Below are 19,651 nucleotides of genomic sequence, written 5' to 3' on the forward strand. Positions count from 1 at the left end.
TTTTGCCCTGGGAATTGCTGTACTTGTCACTGCCTAAGTAACCTGCACAGGCACGCAAGATGGATCAGGTCTGCACCAAGCCAGAAGTGATGGCGTGGACTCTGTCATCACCTATAGATGGTGAAGGGCTTGAGGACTGTGCTTTTACTAAAGCTGGGGTATGTGGCCTTTTGTGTTGACTGCAGGACTGGAGAAAATGAAAAATTGGCAACCTCAAGGCAAAAAGAAGCAAACTAAAAAATACCGCTGGGAGGGACAGAGGGGAAGCTAAGGACCATGGTAGCATGGGCTTGCTCACCATGCAAACTTGACTTAGGGTATCATTCTAAGCTGGAGAAGTCAGTCTCCAGTAGAGCGCCAGGAATCTCTGAGGAGAGGACATCTGGGTTGGGAGGTTTTATGCATGAGGGCTATGTTATTTTTTCTAATAACATCTGATCTCTTATGCCTTTTTTTTTTTGTAAGGAAACACAAAATGGTCTCTTCAAAGGCCGTTTTTATCCACATGTCTGCTTGCTCCTGTCTGTCCAAGACCTCACAAAGGTAGTTTGTAGGGCAGAAGATTCAGCCTTTTGGGTGAAGATGCACATACACTCAAGAGATAGGACTGCACCTGGGAAACATAGAATAGGAAACACTAGGCAGATGTGCACTGTGGTCATGCACTAGGGGCCCCAGGGTTAAAAGGCATGTGCCTTGACATGGGCTAGACCCTAGATGTCTGCAGACTCCCTAGGAAACAGGGATTAGCTAGGTGCTGAGCATTAAGGGCATTAGGACAGATGCCATCACAGCTGCATCATTCCTCAAAGCTGAGTCATTATCAGTTTCATTTATAAAAGTGGCTACTTCAAGACCATGCACAGCTTTACCCTATTTAAATAAACAAACTGGCATTTGAAAGCAATTGTAGCTGCCTGCATTCATACCCTGCTACACCATTGCATACCCAGCAGTAGATGAATGAGCACAAGTCAAGTAGTCACTTCTGAAGGATCAGCTGTCATCAGTTAGTGGTATCTAACAAGAAAGGGGAAACTGAAAAGCAAAGCTTGTCAAAGGAGAGAGGTGAATGTGGTGGTCACTTCCTCCATGGCCATCCTTTCCTGTACTTCCTCCTGGGACCATCTCCTCAGAGATGCCAAGTCAGTGTGGAAGCTCTGTGAAGGACTATAAGGTGGTCTTGATGTGCCTCCTAGCTCACAGACCTCCATACTCTCCTCAGAGCCCTGACAAGGGAGCCAGCTCTTCTGCAAAACAGCCAAACAAGTTGGTTAGTTTAGCTCGTTCTCTCTTAAAACCCTTTTAAAATATGTTAGTAGGTGATAAAACAGTAACTCACACAAATTTATTGTAACCCTTATGGTCTAAAGGCATAAGAAGGGCTTAGAAGAGATAATACAGTAGGGCTGCCTTTTAGGAGACTTTCAAGTGAATAATAATTTTGATCAAACAGAGATCACATCCCACTGGGTTTTATCAGGTCTGTTTTAATCCTGAAAAATAATAAATCTGTAGAGAAGCCTGAAAGTGTAACCACTGGAGTTTGTTGTATTATCATCCAGAAGTACGTTGTTTTTAAAGGAGACGGCTTTGTTTTGTTTCAAAACTCAGAGGGTTCTTTTGAAAGTACTGTAGTGGCTTTGTTTAAGTTACAGACTTTTTTCGTGCAGCGTGTTTCATCATTTCTGCTCTTATGCATAATTTTTCAAATCTTCGCTCATCAAATTACCACAGCATTAAGGGTCCTGAAGAAATTAGAGTAATCACTCATTGTAATGAAATGTTGAATATTTTATTAGACACTGCATGCACTATGCAGCATGGAGATATCATATGAAACCTACCATATCTTTATATATATCTCTCATACACCTGATTGAATCAGTTGGGACAAAGATTCACAACTTTTGTATTGTGGAGACAATGTATTGTATTGTGTCAGGGAGGTTTTGTCATCCAAATTGACAGCTGCCAAGAATAGCATCGGTTATGTCCAAGCATGAGGGGATGGGCACAACAACAAGTCATGTTGTATTGGCAATGTCCAGCTCTTCTCACCAAGATGAAGATAATAAAAAGGAACGGAGGAAAGTCCCACAAAACCACGGACCTTTGCAGTGCAGCCTGGTGCAGCCAGCAGTCCTTAGTTGAAACTCAGAACGGCTCTAAAGGGAGCTTTGTTTCCTCATACAGGGCTCGGTCAGCCAGGATAAACAATTAGAATTGTCCATGTAAGTCTCAAAGAACCGACAAGAAGTTAGAGTTTGGCACTGAATTGTATCACTGGGTCTCAGCTTTGTGGTCTCAGCTTTCAAAAGCAGAGGTGTCATTACTGAATTTATGGGGGTACTTTGGATGGCAATTTTCACTGTTGAAACATAAATTATTGAGAAGCCTGAAAGAATTAGCTCAGAAATAAACTGAATAAGTGCCTGCAACCAGCAACTCATAAAGAAAGGAGAGAGAGTGATGTTAGGTATAAATGCCTCATCTCCTGTTGTTGGTCCTGAAGGACCTGCTCAGGAGTTTCTGGGAAGTGATGCTGTTGCTCCAGAGGGAATGAGGCTCTTTCCCACACTTTCTTATGCCTCTGGATGTGTTCTTTGATTTCCAGATCTATTTTTCTTCAAGAGCCACATGAAATGTATTTATTGAAATCCTGATCTCCAGAGAGAGACACAGGAAACCATGCAAACCATCCTGTCAAAAAAAAGAGAGTAATTTAATAAGTTGCAACAGAGCAGGAAGTTCAACAACAACAATAACCAAAAAAGTGAGACACAACTATAAAATTCAGAGTGAAAACAAAGGAACCATGTGAAATACCTATTCCAGCACAGAAGAAGAAATAAAAAAAGAACAATCATAAAGGAGATATATTAAAAATGACCTTAAACATAATGTTGAATCTATACTGCTGCACTAGGTTGCCTGGGACCTGTGTTTTGAGACATCTACACATTAAGCTCCAGATATTGCCTTGGAAACCTGAGCTAGTGCTGTGTACTTGGACAACCATGTCCACGTCATTGCGCTTGAGGTACAGTGTGTGCTAGTGAGAAGGTGAGCATTTTCCTTTCCATGCACAGCTGAAGTTCTCAGTCCTTCTTTGCAACGGGGGAGACAGTCATAACTTAGTTACAGTGGTCTGCTTGAGCTGCAGGTTGCCAGTATCGTTAACAAGCTGGTTTCCCATAATAGTGTATATCCTGAATATGCAGCATATATTCAGAAGATATACACAGAATAGTGTAGTCCTGAAAGCGGCACTGAATTGAGAAACAGGGAACCTGCCTGCTCTACCCAGGGATGCCCTTGGCTAGTTACAGGAATATGGACACATTATGCCATCTTCTTAACAGGATATGTGCTATTATTGTGCTCTACATGAAACACACAGAGACATACCTAAATATGTGCATATATATGTATATATATATGCACACATATATGAATGCACAAAGAGTTATATCTTTGGTCTTCTTGATGCTTAATGTGAGTTGTTTGTATTAATAGAAAACCAAATTACATTGGACTAAAGTCGATTTTAATATTTATTTTAAATTTAGCAGATTTTATTTTAAATTTTAAATATTTATTTCAAATTTAGTAGCTTTCTTGAATAATACTCAGGAGACACCACATAGCTCCAAGACATGCCCTAGATATTGCAAATCTCAGCAGCCACCAGATCATGCCCTCCTGCAGCCTTTATCCACACTCCTAATGCCAGCTGGAAGTGACGCCATGCCATGCTCCAGCAAGGTGGCACTGAGGCCCATCTGCTTCTCCATGCTGGGGGCAGCAGGGAACAAAACTCAGTGACCTCCATTGCTCACTACTCCACAGGTTTTTCACCTAGAGTGAGCAGGTGAAAAAGTCCCAGGTAAAAGATCCCATTTCCAATGTCAGTTCCATAATAGGGGGAAAACTAATCAGTCATTTCACAGCTGGGGTGCACACATGCCATTGTGACTGACAGCAAATCCACTGTAGGCAGAGACGGGGGCCAGTGTTGAGAAAGTTGACGGCTCAGTGGGTAGTGACAAAATGCTAATTTTAACAGTTCATCCTTTTTTGATGCATTTGAAAAGCACACTGTGGGCAGAATCTCACTGGTGGGAGAGAGTTTTAATAAAGCCTGCAGCTTTGCAGCTCTCCCTCTCTGTGTTGCTGAGCAGGCTGGCGTACGTTTATTTCTGTGGGACAAGCACTTAAACCCAGGATATTGTATTGGAAACCTGAGCTGCCTTATACAGCAACTCTGTATAATGCTTTCCAGAAGAACGAAAAGGCAGCAACGGTGAGGCTGTACAAATAATATGATGAACACATGTGTATCTTTTTTCCTCTATGTTTATATCACAACATACACAAAGACATATAATCATGCTAAAGCACATTTTTAAGATTGTTATATCAATCAATCAAAATCTAGGAAATTCCAGAATGAAGGTTGCATATATGATCTTACATCTGTTGCTTTCGTGTCTTATGCAGCATGTACAGTATTAGGAAGCTCACATATTAATTTTCCCATATACCTATGCCTTATTAAGTGCATGGGGCAGATGAATCCCCTTACTGAGCAATTATTCACTGTTTTATCCCATCCTTGCTATTTAATATTAGGTTTCATACCTTATTTATTCCTCATCCCTATAAATCCTGCTGTGAGGATGAAGTTATTAACTACTTTATAGGCTTTTCTGTTGTACTTACCATTATGAAGCCTCAATGCTTCACAAACAATAATGGATATATCCTCCAACTAACTCTCTAGGATGATGGCATGAGTTACCACCGTTTTAAAGCTGCAAGTTGAAGCACAGAATGATTAGGATCAGGAGTATTCCTTAAGTTTAGACACTTATTTTTGAATATATGAGGTACCAGACTATTTAAGCCAGACTTTGCATGTTGTTATTGGAAGAACACTTGTTTCACTCTCAAAGTTGCTCTGTCTTGCACACTGTTGTTTCAAAAACCAGATGCTGTGGAAAAAAACAGATTGTGACCATGTACCCAAAGTTTGTACTACACTGTAGTTGTTGCCCAGATGACAACAGAGAATTCCTTACACTCCACTGCTTTTGGGTTAGGTTTGGTTTTGGTCCCCTTATTTGAAAGATGTAGAGGATGGACAGTGAGTACTTAGGTGATAGCTGTAGTGGATGGCCAGCTTAGGGTTTAGACCCAGAACCACTCATCCCATCTCTAGTTCAGTGACTTCAATCGGGGCTTTTTCCTTGTTTGAAACACCAGTCTCTCCCTTTGAGCTCCTCATGCCAGCTCTGTTTTTGCCCAGTCTACTCTTACTGCAGCCTATAAACATAGCTAAGAAAAAATACTTAAATAAGAAAACCACTGTTACAAGGCAGCATTGGCATGAGAACAAATGGTTACAAACTTCCCACAAAGACATTTAATCTGTAATTTAAAGGAAGATGCTTAAACATCAGAGAAATATGCAGTGGCCTTCTCCCCAGAGAATGGGTCAAGGTAGGTATTTTTAAAATGCAGATGCGTGAGATCCCAGATGGGCAAGTATATTTGTGGTGTTTGCGAGGGCTGGGTCCCTTTCACTCCTGTGAGCGCTCATCCCTTGTGTGATCCAAAGCAAGTTCCATTGTCTCATCAGGTCCCTTCTGTCTCAAGCAGGGTGAGGGCTGGTTAGTGTTGAGGTGCATGTAGCACAGCTGGGTGGCAATCAGCTTTCTTGGCTTGTATCTAGTATTCAGGGCTCTGAGCTCCTGGTGAGGAAGGCGAAAGGGGGAGAACTGTTCCCCCCCCCCCCCCCCCCCCCACTTGATCATTCAGCCACGGAAGATGGATGGACAGGGGCCCAAAGAGCTCTGCAGGTGTGAACACACCATGATGTGTATAGGGCCGGTGTTGCTTAAAGGATTTCAGTTGATAAAATCAAGGTCTACACCCCGTAGAGGTGATTTTTAAACTCACAAGGTGGACAGATTTGGGAACAATTTCACAACATGGGAGAAAACAGATATGTAGGGTGAAAGCAGTCTTATTCAACTTGTCAAATCTCTCCAAAGGTGACAGGATGCTTCAAGATGCTCAGAGCAAACCTCTTAAGAGTATTTTTTTGACAAATGCAAAGGAACCTGTCTTCCCAGTTGTTTTTCATTTTAAGTGCCTGAACTACAGCTATCTGCAATTTCTACAGCTGCAGAAACAAATACTGAAGAAACCTGATGCAAACGTCTGGCACGCATAAATAGAAGTTCATGCAGTCAACATATTGTGTATAAGGAAAACAAGCTCTTAAAATGGGAAGTGTCTGGTAACCTTAAGAATGGGTGGAGCTACCAGCCCTACCTGTAATACTTAATTCCACTGTTCCAAAGTGTGTTGCAAGCTCTCTCATGTCCTTGCTGCATGTTCTGTCATGTTGTTACACACAGGAAGATCCCTCATTCTCCATACAATCAAGACACCTGTATTTCATTTTTGGGGCTTACTCTGGCTACTGGGGTTCACCAGTAGCTATGCACTAGATCATACCTGCACAGAAGGAAATGAGGGTGTGTGTATATGTGTGGGTGCAGGTACATGTGAGTGTATGTGTGCATACACAAGTATGCAAGGATGCTGAAGATGCTTTCCACATGACTGATTTCACTTTGGAGCTATGACTGTGTCATAGCATTTGACAACAGTTCTCAGAGCACAGAGTTTCGCCTTGCTGTCCCACTTTCCAGTGAGAACATGCCTCTTGTTGATTGGGGCAGCTCCTCCACAGTGCCCCCCACACTGATGGGGGCATTGCCTTGGGATCCAGATATTTCCCCTAGGCAAGGAGATATGATAGGGCCAAAGCAGCAGTGCACTGCACGTGGCAGAGCCTGTCTCCATGCTGGCTACTGTTCACACAGTGTGAGGAGGATTGCTAAGGGAGAGGGGCAGCTGTGTCACATTTTGGCCTTGCAATCAGAGATGCAGAGATGGGGAAATCTCTCTTATGGGATGCCGCAAAGCAGCATCAAAGTGGTGCAGAATCAGTGCCAGGCTGAAGATGTGGGCTGTGTACATCAGTAGGTGCTTGTTTGTTCAGTTGCTGGATGAAGGAGGAGCTCCAGTGCCTGTCTGCATCACCCCAGGTCTTGTTCGTGTCTGGGGGCAGCAGCAGCCACTCTGTATGGGTCTCGGACAGGAGCTGTGGGGTCCAACAGCCACAGCCTGGGGGATGGGGGCAGAGGAGCAGCTGGACAGGCACAGCATCACCATGTGAGTGAGTTGCTGCAGTACCCCAGGCTCTGAGGCACACTGTGGAAACTGTGTGTGTGATCCCACCTTTAAATGACAAACTTGCTGGAAGGCAAATGACACAGACACTCACACAGGAAGGGACAAGTTTAATACTTTCTTCACAGATGTATGAACCCTCATTTACCATGTCTCAGGAGACTGTCCCAGCTGGTGTCCCCAGTCTAGGCCATAGGAAAACTGGTGGCACTCCCCTCTCCCTTGCAGCCAAGAAACCAAGATTCACACAGTGAGCAAGAGAAGTGCCCTGTGGAGAAGACTCAGGGAAGGGAAAATACCAGCCTGTGGGACCAACACCTGCTTCTATATTTTGTTGATGACTGTTCTATGTAAAACACAGGAATAGTACAAATTTTGCTTGATTTGTGCTTAACCAAACAGCACCCCTAAATGCTTTTACTGAATCTGGCTCTGAATCATATTGCAGATTTTGACCAGGTAGTGACCTGAGAAGGAGTCTTTTGACAATAACCTCTAAATGCCTTTTTTAAGGTAAAAATCAATTTTTTTTTCTACAAGCAGAGTAAATTACTGGGCTTTGTTCCTGGCACAGTGAATACAAAAATAGCCTGGCCATAGTCTCAATCTATAAACCTGTAGCAGATGAGAAATAAAATTGCTTAAAAGTAGATTCTTTATAAAGCATCTATTTGGGATGGGCTGAAATGAGAAAGAATTGCTTTATCTAATCTTGCCAGGGAAAGCATTTCAGGACAGAGGAGCATGAAAGTGAACACTTGACCTTCCTTGGAGGCCAGGTTCCATATGAGGTCAGGCAGAAAGACAGCACCTGAAGATGGCTGAAGATAAATCCAGGGTAGAACATGGAGGCTGACTGAAAGTTCAGGCTCTGTGGTTTATTCTTGAGCCTTATCACTGCTGAAAGAAAATTGAAGTGATTGCATAGTACTTTCAACTTAACGGAAATAAGAAAGATAGCGAATGGTTGATTACATCTCTTACTGAAGTCATTCAAGTACAGGCCATTGCCCATTAAACTGTTGCCAAGGCAGCATTAGCTGGCAGCTAGATAGCTCGGGATGCTCTCTCTAGCCTTCTCTGGTAGAGATTAACCATATCATCTCACTTGACTTTGTACTCAGAGCAGGTCAAAGCAAAAAGTTCTGCAGTAGGTTTCAGTGCTTCTCCATTAGCTTCAGCCTGGGTTCCAAGGAGGCTGCAATAGAAACAGTGGAATGCGTGAGCTCCCCTGCAAATGAACACTCGGTGGATATAGAACTGGCTGGATGCCACATGCAGAGTTGTGGTCAATGGCTCAGTGTCCAGCTGGAGACCAGTAACGAGTGGTGTCCCTTAGGGATCGGTGTTGGGACCGGTCTTGTTCAACATCTTTGTCGCTGACATGGACAGTGGGATTGAGTGCGCCCTCAGCAAGTTTGCCAGTGACATCAAGCTGTGTGGTTTTGCTGATACGCTGGAGGGAAGGAATGCCATCCAGAGGGACCTTGACACGCTTGTGAGGTGGGCTGATGCCAACCTCATGAAGTTTAACCATGCCAAGTGCAAGGTCCTACACCTGGGTCGGAGCAATCCCAGGCACAGCTACAGGTTGGGCAGAGAAGAGATTCAGAGCAACCCTGCGGAGAAGAACTTAGGGGTGTTGGTTGATGAGAAAATGAACATGAGCCGGCTGCAGTGTGCACTTGCAGCCCAGAAAGCCAACCGTATCCTGGGCTGCATCAAAAAGGAGCGTGACCAGCAGGTCGAAGGAGGTGATCCTGCCCCTCTACTCTGCTCTTGTGAAACCTCACTTGGAGTATCATGTACAGGTCTATGTCCTCAACATAAAAAGGACATGGAACTGTTGGAACAAGTCCAGAGGAGGGCCACGAGGATGATCAGGGGACTGGAGCACCTCCTGTATGAAGATAGGCTGAGAAAGTTGGGGCTGTTCAGCCTGGAGAAGAGAAGACTGCGTGGAGACCTCATAGCAGCCTTCCAGTATCTGAAGGGGGCCTATAGGGATGCTGGAGAGGGACTCTTCATTAGAGACTGTAGTGATAGGACAAGGGTTAACAGGTTAAAACTTAATTAGGGGAAAGTTAGGTTGCATATAAGGAAGAAGTTCTTTACTGTGAGTGTGGTGAGGCACTGGAATGGGTTGCCCAGGGAAGCTGTGAATGCTCCATCCCTGGTGGTGTTCAAGTCCAGGTTGGGCAGAGCCTTGGGTGACATGGTTTAGTGTGAGGTGTCCCTGCCCATGGTAGGGGGGTTGGAACTAGATGATTTTAAGGTCCTTTCCAACCCTAACTAGTCTATGATTCTATGAGGCAACCTGGTTCACAGGAACATAAAAGCAACCCTCACAGTTTTCTGTAAAACAATTTGCAAGCTGAAACTCTAGAAAATTTTATAAAAGTAAAATTACAAAGAATTACTGGGATTTTTTAGGAGACTCTCACAGTGCTGAGGTCTGATTCATGACTATGAATGCTCCTTGCTTGGCAGGATGTGGCACGTAAGGAAGCAGCCAGGGACTGTGTGCTGGGTGAACTGGTTGAACTGATGCAGGAAAGTGTTTGCCTGGATCCTGATGTGAGGACTCAGCTGGGAGCAAAAGTGGTGAATTTTAACCAAAACTAAGAATAAAATAAGTTGCCATACAAGTTGTGTAGCCATCACTAATTCAGAAAGATGGGCTACAGACTTGCATATGCTGGAACTTGCGAAGTCATAACAGAACTGTAGTAGACTGGAGAGACAGCTGAAAGAGGACTGGGATTATAGTGACATTTTGACTGTGATAAAAATCACTGCACCTTCCTTCCCAGGTTCAGCCTATAGGGTCAGTTCAATGCCTAATACTGGTACCTATTGTCAGTGTTAATTAGGTCACTGCAGAAAATTCAGCAGCTGGCCATAAGGTGTCCTCCATGGCTCTGCAGAAAATGCTGTCCTGCTGGGAGAAAAAAAAAAATGAAGCTTTTGCTGGGCATCACTTCACAAATGTTCAAAAGTGTTCAGGGTCCAAATGATGGAGAGCAGAATAACTTTGTGCTGAAGCAGGCAGAACGCTATTGCTAAAGCTGATGCCTAGGCATGTATCAGAGCTTATCATGAGCAACAGTGAATATTTGAGCCTGTCAATCAGAGAGAAAAGTGAGAATGCACCCACTTTCACATGAAGAAATCAGAAGTAGTTTTGATTTACTAACACTGGATTGTACTGTTTGTAAAAGACTTGACATGGAGCTGGTCTACCAGTCAGCAAGGTCCCCTTGCCTCCTGTTTCAAAAGAAGGGCACAAAAGACACTTCCACTGCATTTCTTTTCCAGACTTCATGGAAAAGATGCTGCAAATTTAGATCCACATTCAAATGCCCTAATTCAGTAATGCAGTCAACGTGGCTCTCAGAGCCTGACATCCCTGATGTGTAGAAAACCTCACATTTCATCCCAGATGAAAGGTAAAAGTCACATCACTAATACTGTGGCTTCTTTCTCATGATGACCTTCTTGGTTTTACAGTCACATTTGCACTTCCAGAAAATGTTCATGGATCTTGACTCCTAGAAGCCAGTACCTACTACCCCTTCTGAAAAAAGTCAGGTGCTTGTGCAACTGCTGTAGCCCTGGGCTTTGTGCAGTTAAGCAATGTGTTGTAAGTGCTGGAGGTCATTCAAGGCGCTGTTCATGTAACAAGAACTTCACCTTGGCACAAGAGGCCAGGGGATGCACAAGAGCTCTGTTGCTTAAAACAACCTCAGAAGTATTTGAGGATGAAAGGTTGAAGAAGAGATGAAAGACGTTTCTTCCTTCTGTGATGGCACCTTTGCAATGCCAGGTACATCTGTGCCACACAGAAAGGACAGTGGTTAATCTCTTCTCATCCTGGGCATTGGTCACACTCGTGACAGTGTGGAACCTCTGAAGCTGGTACCAGAATTTCCACCTTAAGTGCTGCTGAGCCTTTGGTATTGCTTTTCAATGTCAGGAATTTTGAGATGGGCATTTTTCAGTTAAACTCTGTACTCAGCAGCTCTCTACTGCCTTGGAAAATGCTCTTCAGGGCAGCCATGCTTTCCACCCTCCCCCATCACACCCCACCTCAGTGGCAGCCTCCAGAGACTGCCTGTAGGTATCTCCTACCAGAGGTGTGTGTAGGCAGTGGACTCGCTTGCTGGGGATGTTTGAGCGTCCAACGTGCCCAGGAAGTTGGTTTTAGCTTCCACCAGGACTGCTGCATCTGTGTTGTGTCTGGGGCAGCCAGGACTGCCCTCTAGATGCAGAATAGACATCACCCCCCATATTGCTCCCTCTTAGCATTTTCTTTGTTAATGTACTTCAACTCCTTTTAAACCACCGATGTGTCCAACAAGCTCAGCATTATTTGGCAGCAAGGAGTTAGCTTGGCTTACCTGCTTCTTTCTTTATATTTGACTTATTCCCAGGCCTGCAGGACTCTTCTTTGTTATCTACACATGCAGAGCCCTGTTACACAAATGCAAACAGAAAAATGAGTAGGTGTGCGGTAAATGAACTCCTGCATCAAACTGGCATTCTTAATTGTCAAGTCATTTCCCAATGGGAGGGTAATGAAAAGAGAAGCATTAAAGTTAATGAAAAAAATCAGGTTGAGAAATCAAGCCCTGAAACAGGAAAGATATTCCTGTAGTGAATGTTGCCAACTGCAGAACAATTATAATCTCTGTGGTCTTGCTACATGTTGATGATAAACGCTTCTCACAGAAAACAGAAACATAAGTGGGATAGAATTATTTCTGCAGTGGGATCTCTGATTTGGGAGATTTCCTGGGATGTGAATGCTCTATTTTTTGTTCTTAATGATAGTTGTTTACTTTTCTTTTTCTGTTTTAAAGGAAGAAAGAAAGGAACATCTGAATTACTTGGCACTCATAATACATATGTTACATTGGCTTCATCTGATCACAAAGGTTACAAGCTCCACCAACTACGCCAGGAGACCTTGTAAATTTTCTAAGTTAAATGAAGAGATTAGGTCTGCTGAGCATGCAGAAATCCATCATCTTTGCCGATAGAGCTATTAAACTCTTTGATCCACAGCTGTTTGGCCTGAAGTCTCTCCCAGGCAAGCTGATCTTCATTCTCCATCCTGCCTTTTGCCAGGTAATTCTCAAAAGCATCTGAACCCCAGAGGAGCCCAAGTCCCTGTGGCCTGGATCTTTGTGTGTTAAGATCCACATGGTGGGATTTGTCTTAGCTCTCATACATAGAATACGACATCTAAACTGGGTGTCTGGCTCTCCCTGTAACCAGCAGATATACCTGTGAAGATGGCTGGCTGCTCTGCCCCAGTGTGGGATGAGTGCGGCAGATAGGAGTGCTGAACCACTCATCTCGTTTTACTGATCATGGGAGCACCTGGAGAGCCAACTTCCACTAAATGCTGCCTGCTGACCAGGCGAGGTGAATTCCATACAAAATTGATGGGCAGATAAGCTGGCCATATGGACACCCATAACAACATGCATGTGCATGTGGGATTCACTAGACGTGTTTCTTTAAATGTAAGTCCTCTGAAGGATGTGGGCCAGGCCTCGTTTCATCATGTGATACTATGCACAGGGACACATCCATTTCTTTTCCAGGTCTTCTAAGGAATTGTCACTTATTTATAACAAAGATCACAAAACAGGTTGCATTCCTGTCTCCAGGAAAAAGCAAAGTCTTTACAATTTATTCCGGCTTCCTAAGGTAACAAGGCTCTGTTTGCTCTGCCTGCCTATCTTCTTCTCAGTCAAGCCCTCTTAATAAATGTCATTCCCTCTTGCTTGTTCCTTCCATACCTTCACAAATATTCAGGTTTCAGATAGCCGGTGGCATGGCTTTAACACAAAATGTGGACTATCTCCACATGCCAGATTCATCCACAGCTTATAGGTTAGGATCCCTCTCTTACAGAATGTAGGAAAATACGGGTTTGAGCTTTCCAGGCTGAGAAGGGTATGCAGCCAACCTTGCCCATTGCCTGGACTAGTACTTTAGACACTGGGCTATTATGTCAAAAACTCCCTAAAAGTCTCCCTATTTCAGTTTCTTAGATTAAGAAAGCTCATCCTTAGATCTAGCCACTAATGTAGAATTCGTGTCCCTTACTTTAGTCCGCTGTAAGACAGCTTTCTGATTTCTTGTACTCAGAGGTTTTAGGTACCTAAATCCAAGTATGATTAGAGATTTCAAAGCAGTCTCTCTGACTACTGCATCCTTTTATCTTGTGGAGGTGTCTTCGTCTCTTCCCAGGTCTGATAGGTGAGGAAGTCCCAACTTGATAGAAAACAGAAGATGTGTTACCAGAGATGAAGATAGGCACCATCAGGTATACACCTTCCCTCAGACTGCTTATACTGTTTGCAAGGAAACCTGTTTTTTGCATCCAGAATGCACACTGTATTATACTGTCTACTCAACCAAGACATTGATATTTTAAGCACACTGGAGCCTTGAGTTGCTAAGTGAGTCAAAGTCTTTTGATGCAGAATAAGGTTTTAATCTTATCTCCTCCGTAAGAGTTTCTTGCCTGCAGAATCCCCTGAGTAAATCCCCAAGCTACTGCAGAAATCCTCCTGTTTGATACTAAAGACATGATCTTGAAATGGGTGTTAAATTTCACAGTCGAGTTTCAGGTTATCTGTTTCTACCTGTACCACCTTCAGATGACTTCCGTGCCAAGTTGTCTCCTACAAGTGGCTAATGAGCAAATTTCGTTAACATGTATCTACTTTTTCAACTGTAGTCCTTCATGTAAACAGCTGAAAAGATCCCCTGGAAAAAGCTACAATTTTCCCTTCAGCACAGCTGACTCCCATCTCCCTTTAAAGCCATTTCTTACCCTTGCTACAGTTTGTGCGTTTTTTGTTGTCTTCCCCTCCATTTTAAGTAATGATTTCCCATATCGTGAGTGCTTCTCTGATGTTCAGACAACTTGACTTGGCTGCAATTACCTTCCTTAAAGCAATCAATGAGCTCTCTTGTACAGGAAGGTGTTAGGCTGGCTTGGTACCCTCCAGCTGGCAGGCCCAGGCTGTTCTTTCCTTGATTTTTCATTAATCATCATGTCAATAACTATTCCTTTCCTTTAAAATTCACCCCGTAACCTTGCATACAATTGCAATCAAGCTAACGTGCCTTTAGATGCTAATTCACTTTCTTAATTATGGTTACTATATTTACTGCTCTCAAGTCACATGTATCCCTCTCCTTCATAGCTTGACAAAATTACTTGGAGCGGCTGCCAGCTCTCCGGGTGTCCTGTGGTGAGGGATCTGCTCCCCATTGGCTGAGTGCATCCAGCTCTCAGTTTTTATTCTCCCTTGAGGAGGTATTTTCAATTTCCTGACGTTCATCCCATGTCTGTCTTCCTTTTCTCCAGAATTCAATGTTCTTACAGAACCCCAAAGCTGAGTTTCATTTAGGTTGTTCACACACCGATGCCAGCTCTAATCCCCTCAGTATAAAAACATTACTTATTTTCTTCTCCAAAATCTTTGTGTTTTAATAGCTAAATAACCTTTTATGATTTCCTTTTATTATTACTATTTAATTTCCTCTGCAAACTTTTAACTTGGTTTTACTTTTGGCAATGTTTACCCCAGTCCTGTGCTTCCTGGCCTCCAAAATGAAGTTTTCATTGCTGATTAGCTCTTTTCTCCTTTCCAAATGGATGCTGTGCTGGACTTTCTAAGGTAGTACTCTATCCATTTTGGTCTATAGGCTCTTTCCTCCTTTCCTTATGAAGTGAATTCCAGATAGCTCCTTACAGCTTTTATTGAAAATAAATTATAGGTCTCCTTCAGCTGAAGTATCTTATGACTCTTTGGCCTGACTGCCCTCAGTAATCAGTCCTTCTTCTGAAATCTGTGCTTTTAAAACTGAAAATCTGACTTGTTTTCATATATGCCCTCATTTCATCCAAAATGAATCAACTTAGTTTGGCTAATGGCTCAGTTTAGTTCTGAAATTAATGTTAGTCTTTCCATTGGCTGCAGAAACTTGGATCTGCCCTGTTTAAATGTTCTCCAGGGCTGAGGGTGTAAACACAGTATTATGGGCCATGGTTTCAGCTGGTTTAAATTGCTAAAGCTCTGCTGGACTCTGGCCATGCAAGTGGAGTCTCCCTTGTCAAGAAGCTGAAGTTTTCATCAAAGTATTTTGGAAGCAAATACAGTCTCTTAAATTACTAAGAAAAGAGATTTTTTTTGCCATCTTTCCACAGAAGAAACTGCAAGAAAATGTATGTTCTCACACTCCTTAGAGTAGTCTTGAAATTAATTTACTATACCTGTCATAATATATTATCAGTATGCATTACCTCATTTGAGAGCCTCTTCTTGTTGTATATAGCAAGTGGCAGGAAAAATTTAATGTGATACAAATAACCTTTGGGTTGATTTAACTCTGCATGCCGAGACTGTCCCAGTACTCCTACTTGTGTTGATTGCACGTTAGCATTCAGACAGCAGCAACAGTAATGACAGAGGGAGACACCAGAGCCAATCTTTAAAATCTCCAGTGAGTTAAGCAAAGCAGGCTACAAAGGGGCCAGAGGCTAATTATCATATCAACGTTTGACTTGGTGGTAGCACACTGAATTGGACGGCAAGATTACAGTCTGAGAGTATTAGATCCTCATTGCTTCTTCCCCTCCATTACAGTCTATCATATCCCTACCACCAGGCACGCTTAAAGACACATCAGAGGAAAGAAGAGGAGGACATATAAGTCAAAAGAACCACAGCACAAGTAAAATGTGCCAGTTGCATCTGGGGGTATTTTGTACCTTAGGGCTGAGTGATATATTTCCATAGGGTAAGGTTATTCAATGCAAAATAATAATAACAAAGCCTGTAATGGCGTTTTGTGTGTCGTCCACCCCCCCACCCCCCATTATTATTGTGTGATAATGTGCTGTTACTCATTCAATAATAATACAGCTTTAGCTGGTCCTGAATAGCTGCTCACACTTGACATGCTTTGAAGTATTTGCGTGGGTAGCTCCTCTGCACCAAGATTTAAACAAAGGGAGGCATGAATTCCAGCATTAAGTTTGTCCCTTACTTCCTGCATCTCACAACCTATACCTGCTCTTAAATACATACCAACCTTATCGTGGTCTGCTCAGTTCATTGTAATAGGTAGGGTAAGAGAGCAAACACAGGTTTCAGTGATTACCTATCCGGTACAGGAACACAAGTCGGCAAACATTAGCTTAAGAACAAGCCACTTCATTTTTGACAAGCATTATAGACTACTGGGGAAAATAAACCAGCCCTTTTTCTATTTTTAACTCTCTGATTGACACAGTGCCCACTTCAGACTGACTGCAAGCCTAACTGCTGGGCACTGAGTGATGGAGAGGGGGAGTGCTCACACCTCTGACTGCTGCAGGGCAGGAGGAGGGAGCTGGAGGCAGCAGTGTGGGCAGGAAAACAGAGGCAAAGATGAGTTCCTTGAAGGCAGGGACAGCCCTTTCAGTGGTGGATGCCTGCTCACGCCCTCTGCATGCTTCACGATAATATTGCTGTAGACATGGATGAACTGAGGCTGAACTAAAGAGAAATGCTAGAGTCCAAAAATGTGCCCAGTTGGCTTTTTTTCTTCCCTTCAATCATTCCTCTTTTAATGTATTGAATTCAGTTCAATACTAGACTAGAATAACTCAAACTACTCAGACCAAAACCAAGCTGCACTGTCAGTGGTTGAGTGGTTCATCCCCACTTAGGGTATGCTGTCCCCCTGAGGCACAGGTCATGCATTGTTTTCTAAACATTGAAAACCCTCAAAAAAAGTATGAGTTTCATCCAAACTCAAACACTTCTTGACCCTCTATAGTTTATAGTGCATTCATTTCTGACATGGACTGTAGATTATTATTAGCGTTAAAGAGCAAACAAACAAAAGCCCTCACCCACTTTTTCTGTCTTAGGGCAAAACTTTCTTTCCTCTTTGGAAGAAAAACGAAAGTTTTTCCAAAAAAAAAACGAAAGTTTTTCCAAATGCACACAAAAAAGTCGCTGTAGTTATTTGTTGTTTTCAGTTGTTGGTGGTTTTTGGGCGGTTTCACTTTTTTTCTCTTTTTGGTGAAGGTATATGTAGCAAATTTTAGCCTGCTGACATGGTCTTATTTTCTCAGACTTTCTCTGCAGACTATGTAGAGGTAACCCATAGATTGCCTTGGGTTTCTGGGGTCATCACTGCAAAAAAAACCCTACTGCACTATGCAGAAGCAGAAAGTTCAGGTGCACTATGGTTCTGGATGCTAGTTTTGCAGCAATGATAGAAAGCTGAATTGTAACCTCTTTGGGTGGGGGATACCTTATTTAAAAGCTGATAAGGCTATTGTATTTGGAAGCTAAGGTTTTCCTTTCCTTACCAGGAGACACTTTGGGAAAATGGAGGAAGTGATATCACTAGGGTTTAATGAACCTAGATAATTAAGGATAGTGAGGAAGTCTCACAGAATCTGTTGCTTAACATGCTGGGTTTATGAGCTTGGTTGCATGGGATATTTAGGAGACTGCTAGTGCATTAAAGGTGAAAGTGGGAACTGAAAAGCCTAGTAGCTATTTCTATGCATGCGTTGATATTACTTCTTTTCCCTATTATACTGTGTTATTTGCATATAGTTTAATGCGGGTTATATTTATGCATATTCTGTCGTAAGCACAGAGTTTAATCTAATGATCTGCTGTCGTTTAGCTTAATCCAGTTTGGAAAGGCCAGCAGAAGACACTGGAGCTAGTATGTTGCTGGCTGTCCCTCATCAACTCATGCATTTTCCCCACTGCTTTTCAGACAGAACAAATACATCAATTCCTCATTTTCCCGCACTGATGCCAGCTGTGGTGTTGAACACGCAGCTCTCAAGAGCAAGTGCATCTCTCAGGCTGAAGACTTACCAAAAGATGGTTCCTGGACAGTGCTCTCCTCAGAGCTCTGGGGAAAGGTTTCCCTCCATCCAGCCTGGGGAGGCAGTGAGCCCGCAGGGCTTGCCAGCACTCTCAGCAGAGGCTGGGTGGAAGATGCAGCGAGTCTTGGCTAGCTCGCTCCTGACGTCTCCTGCCTGTGAGCAACTTCCCAACTGCCCTTTTCCCTCAAACGATTGGTTACTGTTTGCAGAGATGTGAAAATGTTGGTGTGCTGCTCACGGGGTCAGTACACAGCCTTCCTTGTCTGACAGTTCACACTCGGCAGTAGCTCCTGGAGGGGGAACAAGTCACTGCAGTCTAAGGCAGGGCGTGAGCTTGCGGTGCATCAGCTGCGCTGGGGAAACCGCGTGTCTTGCATGGTGGCTCTTGGCAGAAAAAGGAAGGTAGTTTCTCGCCCTGGGGTACAGGGCTCTTCTCTTTCTTTGTATTCTGTGAGGTGGGGCCTGGAAAGCTGCCTGTGAGCTCATCTGGCCATGATGGCAATTTGAAGCCTTACAATGGACGTCTGATTTCCTTTATTGTCCTTTTCCTACAGCTTGCTGTGTTGCTGTCATGCTGCTTTTTACACAAATGGTATCGGTGTGAATTTAATTGTGGAATCTTCCAGCTATCAGGCTTGATCTTATTGTTGTCTTAAATTGATATTCTAGCGCCTTATTTTAACCAGCATCTATTGCTAGAGGGGTTTTTTAAGAACAAACAAGTATTAGATACAGTCATTCACTTGCTTGTAAAATAATTTATCTGATAAATATTTGTTTTTGTATTTTTTGTCCTTCTTCCTCAAGAGGAGGGGTGTTACAACTCCATAAAATTTGCCTTGTGCCTACTCCCAGAATAGAAAACACAGCATTTAAAAGCAATAACAAGCCAGCTTTTGATATCCATCTTCTTAATGGCCCTGTGTTTAATCATAGCTCTGAGATAAAGCGATAAAAGATTTCCCTTGGAAAGTTGGAAGCATTGGCTCTTTCAGCATTGTAAACGATGCATGTGAAAAGAAAACTGTGCGCACTTTCTCTTCTGCAGGTACCTGGAGGATGGAGGAACTTCTAGTCGTTCCTGCCACTATTATTTGATACGAGCTTTTTGCTTTTTCTTTTTTTTTTTTTTTTTTTAACAAGCACATAATAATGCTTAACCAGATCCACAGTTCCAAGCTGGAAGCTGCAGTTATTCTTAGTGATGATTAAGCCCTTCTCAGACTCTCAGACTGCTGTCATGTTTTTGTTCTCCAGCTCATCACTAGAAATGAGTGCTGAGCTTACTGCATTGAAGCCAGATTTAAAATCTGACATCATGGTACTTTTTTCTGTGATTGGGTTAATCACACTGGTGCTGATGCTGTGTCAGACACTGGAAAGTGAAGGATTCACATATACTGTGAACAAGTCTTCAGTGGGAAGTCAGCTATGGAAGGAGTGGAAGACCTC

At 43.1% G+C, this 19,651-nt stretch overlaps 1 long non-coding RNA gene across 1 annotated transcript; it reads right to left on the reverse strand.

Moving 5' to 3' along the window:
- Window positions 1-1,008: 1,008 nt before the first annotated feature.
- LOC133280856 (uncharacterized) lies at window positions 1,009-18,506 on the reverse strand. Its single transcript, XR_009747304.1, has 3 exons — window positions 18,189-18,506; window positions 11,670-11,742; window positions 1,009-1,250 (listed from the first exon to the last, which is right to left on the reverse strand). It is a non-coding gene; the product is annotated as an uncharacterized LOC133280856 (long non-coding RNA).
- Window positions 18,507-19,651: the final 1,145 nt, after the last annotated feature.

This window comes from Pezoporus flaviventris, unplaced genomic scaffold, assembly GCF_033815535.1.
Source record: "Pezoporus flaviventris isolate CSIRO_AGI_PZ_B2104156 unplaced genomic scaffold, CSIRO_AGI_Pfla_v1 ptg000090l, whole genome shotgun sequence".
Lineage (NCBI taxonomy): Eukaryota > Metazoa > Chordata > Aves > Psittaciformes > Psittacidae > Pezoporus > Pezoporus flaviventris.